The sequence below is a fragment of the Pleurodeles waltl genome, chromosome 6 (assembly GCF_031143425.1).
Source record: "Pleurodeles waltl isolate 20211129_DDA chromosome 6, aPleWal1.hap1.20221129, whole genome shotgun sequence".
Lineage (NCBI taxonomy): Eukaryota > Metazoa > Chordata > Amphibia > Caudata > Salamandridae > Pleurodeles > Pleurodeles waltl.
In genome coordinates this window covers 1,399,869,384-1,399,884,198 of record NC_090445.1, presented here as the reverse complement: position 1 = coordinate 1,399,884,198, position 14,815 = coordinate 1,399,869,384, and the positions used below count along the sequence as shown (strand labels likewise).

Sequence of the window (14,815 nt, the reverse complement as noted above, 5' to 3'; positions counted from 1 at the left end):
GCAGGGGAAAGTGGTTTATCTGGGACACCTGGTAGGTGGAGAACAGATTGCACCACTACAGGGGAAAATCCAAACTATCATAGATTGGGTTCCCTCTACAACACAGACCCAGGTGAGAGCCTTCCTATGCCTCACTGGGTATTACAGGAGGTTCATTAAGAACTATGGCTCCATTGCAGCCCCACTTAATGATCTCACTTCCAAGAAAATGCCTAAAAAGGTATTGTGGACAGATAGCTGTCAGAAAGCTTTTGAGGAGCTGAAACAGGCCATGTGCACTGCACCTGTCCTAAAAAGCCCATGTTACTCCAAGAAATTCATTGTTCAAACTGATGCATCTGAATTAGGGGTAGGGGCAGTCTTATCACAACTCAATTCTGAGGGCCAGGATCAACCTGTTGATTTTATCAGCAGGAGGTTGACCCCTAGAGAAAAGCGTTGGTCTGCCATAGAGAGGGAGGCCTTTGCTGTGGTCTGGGCACTGAAGAAGTTGAGGCCATACCTGTTTGGCACTCACTTCATTGTTCAGACAGACCACAAACCTCTACTTTGGCTAAAACAAATGAAAGGTGAGAACCCTAAATTGTTGAGGTGGTTCATATCTCTACAGGGAATGGACTATACAGTGGAACATAGACTTGGGAGTACCCACTCCAATGCAGATGGACTCTCCAGATATTTCTACTTAGACAATGAAGACTCATCATGTCATGGCTAGTCTTATTGTCCTTCGTTTGGGGGGGTTGTGTAGGAAAGTACCATCTTGCCTGACATGTTACCCCCATATTTCACTGTATATATGTTGTTTTAGTGTATGTGTCACTGGGACCCTGCCAGCCAGGGCCCCAGTGCTCATAAGTGTTCCCTGTATGTGTTCCCTGTGTGATGACTAACTGTCTCACTGAGGCTCTGCTAACCAGAACCTCAGTGGTTATGCTCTCTCTGCTTTCTAAATTGTCACTAACAGGCTAGTGACCAATTTCACCAATTCACATTGGCATACTGGAACACCCTTATAATTCCCTAGTATATGGTACTGAGGTACCCAGGGTATTGGGGTTCCAGGAGATCCCTATGGGCTGCAGCATTTCTTTTGCCACCCATAGGGAGCTCTGACAATTCTTACACAGGCCTGCCACTGCAGCCTGAGTGAAATAACGTCCACGTTATTTCACAGCCATTTACCACTGCACTTAAGTAACTTATAAGTCACCTATATGTCTAACCTTCACCTGGTGAAGGTTGGGTGCAAAGTTACTTAGTGTGTGGGCACCCTGGCACTAGCCAAGGTTCCCCCACATTGTTCAGGGCAAATTCCCCGGACTTTGTGAGTGCGGGACACCATTTCACGCGTGCACTATACATAGGTCACTACCTATGTATAGCGTCACAATGGTAACTCCGAACATGGCCATGTAACATGTCTAAGATCATGGAATTGTCACCCCAATGCCATTCTGGCACTGGGGAGACAATTCCATGATCCCCCGAGTCACTAGCACAGACCCGGGTACTGCCAAACTACCTTTCCCGGGGTTTCACTGCAGCTGCTGCTGCTGCCAACCCCTCAGACAGGTTTCTGCCCTCCTGGGGTCCAGCCAGGCCTGGCCCAGGAAGGCAGAACAATGGACTTCCTCAGAGAGAGGGTGTTACACCCTCTCCCTTTGGAAAAAGGTGTCAGGGCTGGGGAGGAGTAGCCTCCCCCAGCCTCTGGAAATGCTTTGATGGGCACAGATGGTGCCCATCTCTGCATAAGCCAGTCTACACCGGTTCAGGGATCCCCCAGCCCTGCTCTGGCGTGAAACTGGACAAAGGAAAGGGGAGTGACCACTCCCCTGACCTGCACCTCCCAGTGGAGGTGCCCAGAGCTCCTCCAGCGTGCACCAGACCTCTGCCATCTTGGATTCAGAGGTGTGCTGGCACACTGGACTGCTCTGAGTGGCCAGGGCCAGCAGGTGACATCAGAGACTCCTTCTGATAGGCTCTTACCTGTGTTACTAGCCTATCCTCCTTCCTAGGTAGCCAAACCTCCTTTTCTGGCTATTTAGGGTCTCTGCTTTGGGGAATTCTTCAGATACCGAATGCAAGAGCTCATCAGAGTTCCTCTGCATCTCTCTCTTCACCTTCTGCCAAAGGATCGACCGCTGACTGCTCAGGACGCCTGCAAAACCGCAACAAAGTAGCAAAGACGACTACTGCAACCTTGTGTCGCTTCATCCTGCCGGCTTTCTCGACTGTTTCCTGGTGGTGCATGCTCTGGGGGTAGCCTGCCTCCTTCTTGCACCAGGAGCTCTGAAGAAATCTCCTGTGGGTCGACGGAATCTTCCCCCTGCAACTGCAACTGCAGGCAACAAAAGACTGCATCACCGGTCCTCTGGGTCCCCTCTCAGCATGACGAGCGTGGTCCCTGGAACTCCAAGTGACTCCCACAGTCTAGTGATTCTTCAGTCCAAGTTTGGTGGAGGTAAGTCCTTACCTCCCCACGCTAGACTGCATTGCTGGGTACTGCATGATTTGCAGCTGCTCCGGCTCCTGCGCACTCTTCCAGGATTTCCTTCGTGCACAGCCAAGCCTGGGTCCCCGACACTCTAACCTGCAGTGCACAACCTTCTGAGTTGTCCTCCGGCATCGTGGGACTCCCTTTTGTGTCTTCGGGTGGACTCTGGTTCACTCCTCTTCCAAGTGCCTGTTCCAGTACTTCTGCAGGTGCTGCCTGCTTCTGTGAGGGCTCCCTGAGTTGCTGGGCGCCCCCTCTGTCTCCTCATCCAAGTGGCGACATGCTGGTCCCTCCTGGGCCACAGCAGCATCCAAAAACCCTAACCGCGACCCTTGCAGCTAGCAAGGCTTGTTTGCGGTCTTTCTGTGTGGGAATACCTCTGCAAGCTTCTTCACGACGTGGGACATCCATCCTCCAAAGGGGAAGTTCCTAGTCCTCTTCGTTCTTGCAGAAACCAAAGCTTCTTCCATCCAGTGTCAGCTTCTTTGCACCCTCAGCTGGCATTTCCTGGGCATCTGCCCACTCTCGACATTGTCGCGACTCTTGGACTTGGTCCCCTTGTTTCACAGGTACTCAGGTCCGGAAATCCACTGTTGTTGCTTTGCTGGTGTTGCTCTTCCTTGCAGAAACCCCCTATCACGACTTCTGTGCTCTCTGGGGGTTATAGGTGCACTTTACACCTACTTTTCAGGGTCTTGGGGTGGGCTATTTTTCTAACCCTCACTGTTTTCTTACAGCCCCAGCGACCCTCTACAAGCTCACATAGGTTTGGGGTCCATTCGTGGTTCGCATTCCACTTGGAGTATATGGTTTGTGTTGCCCCTATATCTATGTGCTCCTATTGCAATCTACTGTAACTTTACACTGCTTGCATTACTTCCTTTTGCTATTACTGCATATTTTTGGTATTGTGTACATATATCTTGTGTATATTTGGCATCCTCATACTGAGGGTACTCACTGAGATACTTTTGGCATATTGTCATAAAAATAAAGTACCTTTATTTTTAGTATATCTGTGTATTGTGTTTTCTTATGATATTGTGCATATGACACCAGTGGTATAGTAGGAGCTTTGCATGTCTCCTAGTTCAGCCTAAGCTGCTCTGCTATAGCTACCTTCTATCAGCCTAAGCTGCTAGAAACACCTCTTCTACACTAATAAGGGATAACTGGACCTGGTACAGAGTGTAAGTACCCCTTGGTACCCACTACAAGCCAGGCCAGCCTCCTACAGTGGGTCTCCAGATTCGGCAAGCAAGACTCCACCAGGACTCCTCTGCATTGTCTACTTCTGCTCCTGGCCACTGGAACGGCAACTGGACACTTCAGGAACTGACAAGACTGCAACTCCAGGGACGACCTCGACTTGCAACATTGCTTCCCCGGGTCCTTCCAGCAACTGCAACATTTCCACAGCTGTGCAGCCTCTGGGGTCATCAAGATTTCAGCTGCACCAGGAAACAAGAAGAAATCTCCTTTGGCGGGAAGGAGTCACTCTCCTGCATCTGAAGGCCCAACAGCAATGACGACTGGCTGCGTGGATCTCCCCTCCTCAGAAACTGTATGGATCCTGCAAAACAGGTGGTGGTCTGAAGTGGTCCCCTTGGTCCACTCTGCTCGCTGTCCACTTTGGGAGACAGTGAGCCCTTGCCCTTCCTTGCAGGACAGTACCCCTGTGCACAGCGACTCTTGCAGCAACCAAGGCTTGTTGTCTCCTGCTCCAAGGAATCTTCAGACACCAAGTAGCCCCAGCCTCCAGCACTTCATCCTCTCAATGACAGTCTCTTTTCTGCTGCTATAGAGACATGGGACTCCTCTCCAGGTGTGCTGACTGGGCCTCACTGCAACTTACTGTGACAGCTGCCAATGGGTTGCCTGTGGGGGATGCAACTGCTTCTGCTAGCTCTCCCGACTGCTGAGGAGCCCCTCTAAGGATCTAGTCCCCTGGACCTTGCTGGTCTTCTTCAGCCTTGCAACTCTTCTTCTTCACCAATTTGCATTTGCCAATGTTTGTTAGTGGTCCTCCTGACCACTGACCAACTGCAACCCAGCGACCGACTTGGGACATTATCTGTACACCTCCAAGGACTTCTCTGCAACTCCTGGGCTCCACAGCTGATCTTCCTCTCCTGTCGACCCAGATCTTCATGCACAGAAGGGTGGGTAGCGGCTCCTACCCCTCTGGACACTCCATCGTGGACTGGATTCTATCCCCTTCTTTTACACTTCTTCTTCTTCCTGAATCCACCTTTGAGTTCCTCTGGTCTGGTCCTGTTTTTGCCAAATTCTTTTTCTAAGTCCTTTTGTGAGGCCTCGGGAAAACCAGGTACCTACCTCTGCTCTCCTGGTCACTGGGAGTCACTTAGGTACTCACCTCTTGGGGTCCCAAATTCTCCTGTCTCCTCTCTAACTATACTCAATATCCTTGGGCGGGGGACTTCACTTCGCATTCCACTATTTTAGTATGCGGTTTGGCTCTCCCCTACGGCCCTCACTATTTTTCAACAAGTTCTACCAATGCTTTTTTCTTATGCTAATGCCTAATTATTATTGTGTATCTAGTGTGTAATTACCTCCAGTTGGGGGACTGCCTCTAAGTAATCTAGTTCAGTGTTACTGTAATAAAGAACCTTTATTTTTGCAAAACTGTGTTGTTCTTTCTAGTGTGATAAGCTACTGTGTGACTGCTGTGGTATTGCAAGTGCTTTGCACTCCTCCTAGATAAGTCTTGAGTGCTCATCCACAGCTACCTCTAAAGAGCCTGGCTTCCTAGACACTGTCTTTATTCACTAATAGGGGTTGCCTGGACTGGACCTGGTTTAAGGTGATAACACCATAGGTGTCCACCACACACCAGGCCAGCTTCCCACACCAGTCTCATGGAGTGTTCTGATGAGGGTGTTGTGGGAAACACTGTTGAAGGCTGCAGAGATTCAATGTCAGCGGTGGCCAACACTGAATCCTGTTTTGGTGCTGTGGTTTTTTTCTGAAACCTGATTGAGCATTGTCTAGAGGATGGTGAAGTTCGGGGTGGGTTGTGACATGTTTTTTGATGGCCTTCTCAATCACTTTGACTGGATAAGGCAGCAGGGAGATGAGTAAGAGGTTGCTCAGTTGATTTGTGTTGGCTGTGAGATTCTTAAGGTGGGCATTGATATCTGCAAGTTTCCATTCATCCAGGAAAGTGGCAGACATGACAGAAGTGTTCATTAAGTGGGTCAGGATGGTGCTGATTGCTGATGTTCCCAGTTGTAGATGTGGTAGGGGCATGGGGCCATTGGGGCCCTTGAGTGGATGGTTCGCATGATTGTCACTGTGTCATTTCTGGTGAGGGATGTCCGTTCTGTCAGGTGGCCATCTTGGTTGGTGGTGGCTAGGTTAGCGATCAATTCTCTGGGGTTGGGTTGGTGTGCAAAGTTGCTGTAGATGCCTGCCAGTTTGCTGTGGAACATGGTGGATAGGTTGTCACCAAGTTGTTGGGAGGAAGGGATGTTGTTGACAGTGGCTGAGTGAGAGGTAAAATCTTTGACAGTCGAAAAGATTTCCTTGCAGCTGTTAGAGCTTCCTTCGGTGCGGCCCACTAGTGTATTTTTGTTGTGGCTCTTATTTGTTGGTGATGGCATCTGAGTGCAGACTTGTAGGTAGTTCTGTTAGTGTCTGGCACTCCATTTCCTTTCTAACTGTTTATAATGCTGTTTGGTGTCTCACAGATGTTCTTTGTGCCAGAGGGCCTGCTTGTTTGATCTACTATGCTTGTTGGCTTCAATGGGTGCGTGGGAGTCCATGCAATCTTGACCCAGCTGTTTAATTTGCTGATGTCCTTGTAGGGGTTGTTTGTGGGTCTAGGTTGATCCATGCTGAAGGTGCGAAGCCACTCTGCTTCTATGATTTTGCCCTAGCTGCGGCTTGAAATGCTGAACCTGGTAGGGGTGTTGACTTGAGGTGTGTTGATTTGGAATTGGATGATGGAGTGGTAGGTCCATGTGCGCATTGTGATGGAGTTGTATTTGATGCTGTCACGTATGGTGAAAAATGGGATCCAATGTGTGTCCTGCTGTGTGTACTGCTTCTAAGACGAGCTGAGTGAGCCCAATGTTACTCAAGGTTTCAAGAAATGCTCTACAAGAGGTGCTGTTTCAGTCTTCCAGGTGAATGTTGAGGTCAACAAGGAGATTGTAGGCTCTGGAGTCGATGGAGTGTGGAGCAATGAGGTCGGTGATGAGGATGTTAAAGTTGGCTAGTAGTCTGGGAGGTCAGTAGGCAAGGGTTCCGTTCTGAGTGATGTTTTGGAGATTTGCAGCTTGAAGTGCAGGTATTCCATTAATGGGGGTCATTCTCTGTGGATGTTCTGCACATGATGAATTCCTTGTAGATGATAGTGAGTCCTCCTCCTGCCTTGTGAAGGCGGTACTGTAGAGCAAACTTGTACCCCACTGGGATTGCCATAGCAATGTCGGAAGCCACTGAGGGGTCGAGCCAGGTCTCTGTGATTAAGAATATGTCAGGTGCTTTGCTGCTCAGCAGGTTTCGTATTTCGATTGTGTGTTTGCCGAGTGATTGTGTGTTGAGAAGCATGCAAGCAAGTGGGTTCTGATGTGTGGGTTTGCTGTGGCATGTGGCGTAGGACAGGGGTGTAGGCGTGGTTGAGGTTTATGTGGTGCATATGTTGGGAGAGGAAGTTGATGGTATTGTTAGCATTTGTGTGGGTTGTGGGTGGCTGCTGGAGAATCAACAGTGGATACAGGGGAAAGCTCCTGCTGTGGAGGTGCAGCAGTAGGGGTAACCACATCCAGGGTCTAGCGACCTAAGTAGTGCTGTGGAATATTGCTGGGCAGTGATCGGAGCATGGTTCCTGGAGCTGAGTGTCAGTGTTGCAGGTGCCATTAAGTAGGTCCTAAGAGAGGGGAGGAGTGCTGGGTGCCGTGATGTAATTTCCTGTGCTGATGGGTGATGAGAAATGAAATCCTTTTGCTTGGCTTCTTCTTTTAAAGACAGTTTTGAAGAGAAAAACAGTAATTTCACTTCCTGTCTAGATGAATAATGGGAAATTCAGTGATGTTACTTCCTGTGCAGGTACATGATTGGAGATCCTACGATGTCACTTCTTGTGCCGATTTGAAATCACACCCATGTTGCGGACTGTCATAAATGCCGGTGTTGACATTTAAGTGTCAGTGTCGAGTACAGGACACCATCAACTCAAATTAAGCATTGTTTACTCCATATCCTTTCGTAGACACACATCTATGCCTCTGTAACAAGCACGTGTGTCAGCATGTTACTCATGTGCCTCTGCTCTGTATACTGCTCTTTCACACCTCGTTCTGTTTTTGCACTCTATAAATGATTCCCATTGTATAAAAGATAAATAGGTAAGATAGCACAAACGCTTATCAAGCAATCAAAACTCAGTCTTAGTTGAGAGGTTAAATTAATGTTAGCATACAAATTAGTGAAAAATTAATAGTGCAAAAGAGCTAAATGCAAGCCTCTACAAAGAATTTGCAGTAATGCTTCCCTGTACAGCTTTTAGACTGTACCAGAGCCTGCCCCATCCTTTGGGGCAATCCAAGATGAGAACCCCAAGGCAGCAGCATCTTCAAGCTCCCAGTACACCATCTGGAGCAGGGTTTGCCCCTGATCCAGCTGGGCTCACCAGCTCCTTTGAAGGAAGCCTGGTACATGCTTAGAGGTGGTAGGCCAATCAGCGTAAAACCCAGTGAGTAATATATACCTTGGTATGCAGCTTGCAAGATGAAACAATGAGTGATCAAATGCAAGCCTGTTGCTTCTTTGATCCCAGACTCAGTGACAGTAAGAGAGTGTTACCATACCTTGCTGTGTGCTTGATTTAGTTTGTGGCAGATGGGATACTCTGTCACAAATTTCATGATATCCCATCTGCCGTATTACAAGTGTTTTGTATTTTATGGCACTTGTTATACAGCAGACAGGATATTTGTAACATTTGTGACAGAGTATCCCATCCGTCAAACTCTAAACCTGGCTCTGAGTCTGTAGAGCCAATACTGTGGTGAGGAGAACTGTGGGGAGGGCCTGATGGCTGTGGTAACCAGCAAACCTCCTCTCTGCTTTTACCCAGAACATTCCAGTGGGGGATTAACAATGACATATAACAATATTTTCCAAACATTTTTGCAGTCTCATCTTCAAGGCGTCCTCAGTAGGCAGATTGTATAGATTGTTTTATGAGGGCCTCTGTAGAGTTGCCTGTAAAACATATAGCTGTTTCCCCAAATTCTTTGAAAATTGTTCTGTAAAATGCACTACTTGGCCCATCTAAGAATGGTTGTCACTCTATGCTCATTTTCATTGTGCCACCTGAGGTATGTTTCATAAGAGGGAAGTATTAAATCTTTTGGGCTGCACCTTTTCTAACCAGTAAAACTCAGTATGTGTTGTGTGAGAGTCCTATTGCTATGCCAAGACAAGCAGTAACCAGGCATAGTTCTTTATATAGACCAGAGCAAAACAAATAGTTGAACAGCTAAAATGTGGAGACTGAGTTTGAGCTCTCTCAACTGTGTGCCTGTGTCACTAATCAGAGTAAAGCTATGTTTAAACCAAGCCTGAATTCAAGGCAAAGGATTTCAGTTAAACTAATAGTTAATTCCTGAAACATCTATAAGAAAAGAAACTGGAAAACAGTGATGCATTCCCTTGCCTACTACGTAATAATGGTGGAAATGCACCTGACCCTTAAATTCATGGTGGTATGCAGATTTGCCCTCCACAACTTCCCTTTCACTTTCAACCACCTCCTACTTTTAAAAAACTGCTCATCACAATTCACAGCCAATAAAATGATCTATAAATCTGTACGAAATCATTACCCGTTGAATTGACATGGAGGGTTTAAAAATAAAAAATGGGTCAATGACTGGATTATAATGTGAAGAAGATGTACTGTAATAGATGTGTGTTGAAGCAACTACTAAGCAGCAGTACTGTATGAAGTTATACTATATGAGACAAGTAATGACCTAAGATCAAAGAAGGAATAATTAGCTCTAGATGAAGAAAAGGTAAGTGGTCTGACAAAAAGACACAGGCTGAGTTGTATATTCAAAACATTCATTTTATTCTCTGGGCAAATTCTAAATGTATTTATTAACCTCCTTTTAGATGTAATGAAGGCTATTCAGGATTGTGGTGCAACAATAAACAGTCATCTACATTTCAAACAACGAGGCAGATGGAACTGAGCAAGTCACATGTAAGTGAAAGGATGAGTGCATATGTAGGATTCAGCCTTGTTTCTAAAAGACAAACTTCAAGCACAATGACCTTGCAATCAAGTATTCCTGAATCACTGTCCACTACAAAACCTCTATATTCAACAGAAGGGCAGATTAGCACTACTAGGCCACAGACGGAACATAATGAACTTCATAGTACTCAAGGAACATCTCCTCTGATTGCTTCTTCTTCTGTATATAATCTAGAATCAATTTCTATTGAATCATCAGCACCAAAAACTTTCACATCTCCCATAGAAAGCTATTTGGCATCTGGACCACCAGTGGCATCATCAATCACAAGCCTATATACAGTACAACCCAAAACACCTTCTGTTATCACCGAAGAACAGTGGAAAACACCTGTGCAACTTAGTACTTTAACTGACTTAGTATCCATGGAGAGGGAGTCACCTTCCAGCAAAGGTTCAATATTGTCACCAACTCCTTTTTCTTTTGAAACTAGAATTACAGCTGAGTTAGGTTCCACCATTTCCACCAGCACTGTTTCTGAAAGCCGACCATCAAGCACAATAACGCTGCTATCAAGTGTCCCTGAATCACTCTCCACTACAACAACTGTATATCAAACAGAAGAAATTAGCACTACTAGGCCAGAGACATTGCCTACAGGACACCATAGTCCTCCGAAAACATATTTGCCTTTGACTGTCTCATCTTCTTCTATACATACTCTAGCAATGACGATGGAATCATCAGCACCAGTAACTTTCACATCTGTTAAAAAAAGCAGTTTGACATCTCCCCAAACAGAGGCATCATCAAGCATCAACCTGTCTGTGGTACAACCTGAAACACCTTCTGTTTATACTGAAGAAGAACCAAAAGCACCTATTTCAAATGTTTTCCCTTCATCCACAGAAGTCACAAAATTAACGGGAGCTCAATCTACAATGCCCACAATGAAAAACACAATTCCTGAACCACACTCAATTGTAACTGCAGAAACTTTTCTTTCATCTCAGACTGCACAGGAATCAACAGAACACTTTTCAATTCAAGTTAAATCCAATCTTTCGACTCTATACTCTGAGGCTACTTCCTTACTACAATCACCTCCCACACTTATGCTTTCAAAAGAAACAGTGTCTGCTGAGTCATCAGTATCTCTGTCATTTCGAACACTATCTGAAAGCACCACCTTGGCATCCAAAAGGGCCTTCACCAATATTGAGGAGGCAACACTGAGTGAAAGTTTGAGACCCTCTTTTAACACTGATGCTGTTTCAACTGAATATTCTGGATCATTTGTATCAGATGTGTCCTCTTCAAATGAAGTACTTTCCAATATAACAGAACCACAGTCGGAACTCACCACAGTGAGTCCGGTTTCTTTGCCCAGTTCATCTGTTTCCAGTCAAGAGACTATTTCAACCTTAATGACTACATCAGTTTCGAAAGAGCTGGCTGATACCCCATTGTCATCATTTAATACCACTGTCTCTCAACCATTCACCTCCAGTGAATCACTCCCCACAAGATCAATTCAATCTAGTTCTATAACAGAGTCTGTATCAGTGGAGAGGATTTCACCTACAAGCATTGGTTCAACATTGTCAGTGTCACAAACTCCTCTTTCTTCTGAAAACAGAATTACAGGCGAGTTAGCTTCTACCATTGCCACCAGCATTGTTTCTGAAAGTCAATCAAGCACAATAACTTTGCTATTAAGTTTCCCTGAATCAATTTCCACTATGACATTTATGTATCCAACAGAAGAGATTACTACTAGGCCAGAGACAGTGCCTATGGAACACCATAGCCCTCTGGGATCACATACTAATTTGACCACAGCTTCTTTAATACATACTCTAGAAGCAATGACGATAGAATCATCAGCACCAGAAACGTTCAAATCTGCTAAAGAAAGCTATTTGATTTCTCCACAAACAGAGGCATCATCAAGCATCATCCTGTCTAAAGTACAACCTGAAACACCTTCTGCTTATACTGAAGAACACAGAGAAGCACCTGTTTCAAATGCATTCTCTTCATCCACAGAAGTCACCCAGTTAACAGGAGCTCAAACTACAAACACCATAAGGGAAACAACATTTTCTAAAACACATTCACTTAACACTGCAGACAATTCCCTTTCATGGCAGACTGCACAGCAATCAACAGAGCATGTTTCGACTCAAGGCACATCTGATCTTTCTACTCCGTACTCTGAGGCTGTTTCACAAGTACAATCGCCATCCACACATATTTTCACCAAAAAAACTGTGTCTGCTAAGTCACCAGTATCGCTGTCATTTCCAACAATATCTGAAACCACAACCTTGACACATAGACCAACATCTACCAATACTGTGGGGTCACCATTGACCGAAAATTTGAGACTATCTTTAAAGACAGATGCTGTTTCAGCCACATATTCAGGTTCATCTGTATCAGAAGTATCCGCTTCAAAGAAAGGACTTTCCAGAATTACAGAACCACAATCGAAACTCAGCACAGTGAGTCTGGTTTCTGTGCTGAATTTATCTGTATCCAGCCAAGAGACTCTTTCAACCTCCTCGACTACATCGGTTTCGAATGAGCTTGCTGATACCACATTGCCTTCATTTCATACCATTGTCTCCCAACCATTTACCTCCAGTGAAGCCTTCCCCACAACATTAATTCAATCTAGTTCTTTCATAGAGTCAGTAGCCATGGAGAGGATTTCACCTACCAGCACTAGTTCAACATGGTCAGTGTCACAAACTCCTTTTTCCGTCGAAAGCACAATTACAGCTGAGTTAGAATCTACCATTTCCATCAACACAGTTTTTGAAAGCCAACCATCAAGCATAATACCTTTGCTATCAAGTGTCCCTGAATCACTGTCCACTACAACATTTGTATATCCAACAGAAGAGATTAGCACTAATAGGCCAGACAGAGTGCCTACAGAACACCATGCTCCTGAGGGAACATCTTCTCATTTGACTGCATCATGGTCTTCTATAGATACTTTATATGCAATTTCAATGGAATCATCGGCACCAGTAATTTTGACATCTCCTAAGGAGAGCTATTTAACAACTCCACAAACAGGGGTATCATCAATCATCATCCTGCCTACAGTACCTGAAACGCCTTTTATTTCTACTGAAGAACACTCAAAAGCACCTGTTTCAAATCCATTCCCCTCATCCACACAAGTCACCCAATTAACAGGAGCTCAGTCTACAAAAACCACAATTGAAAAACCATTTTCCGAAACACGTTCTTTTATCACTGCAGAAACCTTAATTTCATTGCAGACTGCACAGGCATCAACAGAGCACTTTTCAACCCAAGGTACATCTGATCTTTCTGCTCCGTACTCTGGGGCTGCTTCACTAGTACAATCACCATCCACACTTGTTTTCACAAAAGAAATTGTGTCTCTTGACTCATCAGTATCTCTGCCATTTCCCACAGTATCTGAAAGCACAACCCTAACATCTAGACCACCATCCACCAAAACTATGGAGGCAAAGCTGAGTGAAAGTTTGAGACCATCTTTTAAGAGAGATGCTGTTTCAACCACATATTCAGGTTCATTTTTATCAGAAGTGTCCTCTTCAAACAAAGGACTTTCCAGTATTACAGAACCACAGTTGGAACTCACCACAGTGAGTCTGGTTTCTGGGCTCAGTTCATCCGTTGCCAGTCAAGAGACTATTTCAACCTTAATGACTACATCAATTTCAAAAAAGCTGGTGGATACCATATTCCCATCATTTAATACAACTCTGTCTCAACAACTCTTCTCCAGTGAATCCTTCCCCACAACACCAGTTCAATCTAGTTCTTTAATAGAGTCGGTATCCATGGAGAGAATTTCACCTGCCAGCATTGGTTCAACATTGTCAATGTCAGAAACTCCTCTTTCTGTCCAAACCAGAATTACAGCCGAGTTAGGTTCTGCCATTTCCATCAGCACTGATTCTGAAAGCCAACCATCAAGCACAATAACTTTGCTATCAAGTGTCCCTGAATCACTCTCCACTACAGCATCTCTATATCCAACAGAAGAGATTAGCACTACTAGACCAGAGATAGTGCCTACAGAACACCATAGTACTCAGGGACCATCTTTTCCTTTGACTGCCTCATCTTCTCCTATACATACTCAGGAAGAAGTGACAATGGAATCATCATCACCAGTAACTTTCACACCTGCCAAAGAAAGCTATTTGACATCTCTGCAAACACAAGCATCATCAATCATCATCATGTCTACAGTCCAACCTGAAACACCTTCTGTTTACACTGAAGAACACCCAGAAGCACCTGTTTCAAATCCATTCTCTTCATCCACAGAAGTCACCCAGTTAACAGGAGCTCAATCTACAATAACCACAATGAAAGCAACACGTTTTGACACTTATTCACTTACTGCAGAAACCTTACTTTCACCACAGACTGCACAGCAATCAACAGAGCACTTTTCTACTCAAGGTACATCTGATCTTTCCACTCCGTTCTCTGAGGCTGCTTCACGAGTACAATCAACATCCACACTTAGTTTCACAAAAGAAACTGTGTCTGCTAAGTCACCAGTATCGTTGTCATTTCCAACAGTATCTGAAAGCAGAACCTTGACATCTAGACCACCATCCACCAATACTGAGGGGGAACCACTGAGCGAAAATTTGAGGCCATCTTTTAAGACAGATGCTGTTTCAGCCACACATTCAGGTTCATCTGTATCAGAAGTATCCTCTTCAAAGAAAGGACTTTCCAGGATTACAGAACCACAATCGGAACTCAGCACAGTGAGTCTGGTTTCTGTGCTCAATGCATCTGTATCCAGCCAAGAGACTCTTTCAACCTCCTCGACTACATCAATTTTGAACGAGCTGGCTGGTACCAGATTGCCATCACTTCATACCATTGTCTCTCAACCATTCACCTCCAGTGAATCCTTCCCCACAACATTAATTCAGTCTAGTTCTTTCACAGAGTCAGTAGCCATGGAGAGGATTTCACCTACCAGCATTGGTTCAACATTTTCAGTGTCACAAATACCTCTTTCTGTCAAAAGCACAATTACAGCCGA

At 45.2% G+C, this 14,815-nt stretch overlaps 1 long non-coding RNA gene across 1 annotated transcript in view; it reads right to left on the bottom strand.

The window, feature by feature from the left end:
• Window positions 1-14,815, bottom strand: part of LOC138300887 (uncharacterized) — a 403,056-nt gene that overhangs the window by 267,090 nt on the left and 121,151 nt on the right. The gene's annotated exons all lie outside the window — the stretch shown is intronic.